The sequence below is a fragment of the Ctenocephalides felis genome, unplaced genomic scaffold (genome assembly GCF_003426905.1).
Source record: "Ctenocephalides felis isolate EL2017-DRISC unplaced genomic scaffold, ASM342690v1 CF-g0.4_SCAFFOLD_02208, whole genome shotgun sequence".
Taxonomy (NCBI): Eukaryota; Metazoa; Arthropoda; class Insecta; order Siphonaptera; family Pulicidae; genus Ctenocephalides; species Ctenocephalides felis.
Window position 1 is genome coordinate 16,073 of NW_020538362.1, and position 2,088 is coordinate 18,160.

The 2,088-nt window shown below is 35.2% G+C and overlaps 1 pseudogene; it reads left to right on the plus strand.

Moving 5' to 3' along the window:
- The first annotated feature begins 366 nt into the window (after positions 1-366).
- On the plus strand, positions 367-1,333 carry LOC113380556 (annotated as a pseudogene).
- Positions 1,334-2,088: the final 755 nt, after the last annotated feature.

Below are 2,088 nucleotides of genomic sequence, written 5' to 3' on the forward strand. Positions count from 1 at the left end.
ACTACAAATTTATTACCCACAGTTTCGAAAAAAATTTGAAAATGATGATTTTTCAAATTATGCCTCGGCTGAAATTTTAATGTCATGTGGTAATTGTTTTACTTTAACCGAAGTTGATTGTAACTACTCTTTTTTATTCGTTTTATTGGCCTCTGATAAACATTTAGCCACATTACAATATATATGTCACATACTATTATAAAATTATTCACTTATATCTTTACTTTACTTTCATTAACCCGGTGCCAATGACGCTGGGTCATAATGACCCGAGACGTTTTTTAACGAACATATATTTTGTTTACCCGGGTTATGTGGTTTAAGCGTTTGAGTAGCTGAAGCGATGCCTCCCCGCTACCCGCCCCGATGGTTCGCTCAGTGCGACGCCGCCCGCGCAACGAGCAACTCGTGCGTCAAGTCCAATCGGGTATGTTTGACCCAGCGTCATTGTAAATGTAATATTTTCGTGACATACTTTTATTTTCTATTTAGTGATTATAGTGACATATTATGTGACCAATTTAGAAATATATAGTGGAAAGCAGCCAAGTGGCCCATACTCACTCAGCAACAAACCTTTTGACGTTGTAAATCGCGTCGTCTTGCCCGTTTCTAAAAGCCATCGTAACATAACATTCGACAATTGGTTCACGAGTTATGAATTAGTATCTCACCTCCTAACGGAACATAAACTTACAGCAGTTGGAACCTTACGCAAAAACAAACGGCAGATTCCACCTCAATTCATTACAACACGTGGAAAATGTCCAGGATCATCTACCTTTGGACATCAAAAGGACATAACTCTAGTCTCCTACATTCCAAAGAAAAATAAGTTGTCTTATTGATGTCCAGTCTACATCATGACGAAAAAATTGATGAGTCTACAGGTGACAAAAGGAAACCAGACATCATATCCTTTTACAATCACACCAAGAGTGGAGTGGATGTAGTGGACAATCTTTCTGCGTCATACAACGTGAGTAGAAACACAAAACGATGGCCATTGACTATCTTTTTTGCAATGCTAAATATATCGGAAATAAACGCAAACATAATATACCGGGCTAATAATGATGATACACGCATGAAAAGAAGACATTTCCTAAAAAATCTGGGACTCGCCATGGTGCAGGAACATTTACAAGTGCGACGAGCTCGAGTGAATTTACCACGTCAACTGCGCAAAAGAATCGCACAATTCACAGGTGAAACCACAGATGAACCACCTCGAAAGATTCTAGGCGTTCGCAAGAGATGCCAAATATGTCCGTCCAAAAAGATAAGAAGACAAGTCATACCTGTCATGAATGTCAATTTATATATGCCCTGATCATTTTATTACCTACTGCAATAATTGTAGTAGTTCGATGTCAGTAAATGAGGAAATAGAAGACTGATTGGCATTTATAATTAAAAATAACTTAATTTGATCTCTTTTTTAGTATTATAAGATGTTTGTTACCAATGATTATTAACATTACTTAAACCAAAACTTATAATTAACATATGTTGTTTGTTCAAAGTTGATTTTGCATGTCTTGTTAAGTATGTCAATAAAAGTTTAATTATTATATATTAGTTTTATTTTATTTATTTTTATGCAGAAAATACCTTTATTTAGTAAACATTAATTACAATTTAGTGAAAGTATATATTTTTTATTATAAATCCTCAATAAAACGTCGGGTCAAAATGACCCAACGTCATCGTTCTTGCAATTTTTTTCGCGTCATTGGCGCCGGGTTAATAAACCTAAATATGTGAGGATAACAATTTAAATTCTTTAATAATGATAACAAGCTGAAGGGTTTGATTAGCGTTTTCATGGGGTGCAGTTTTTCTAACAATTTTGTTATGTTTTCTTCAAATAGACTGCATTCAAGTATTATGTGTTCAGTTGATCCAATTGGTTCTCCACAATGACAAGATTCTGATGCTTTTACTCCTAGCCTTTTCAGATGTCTGGGAAAGCTGCCATGGTTAAGTTTCAATCTCATTAATTATACGATTGTACATCTGTTTTCATTTACAAATTTCCGAAACCACGGTTTCTTCTACAGTTAATATCGTCTCCTTGTCGACGAC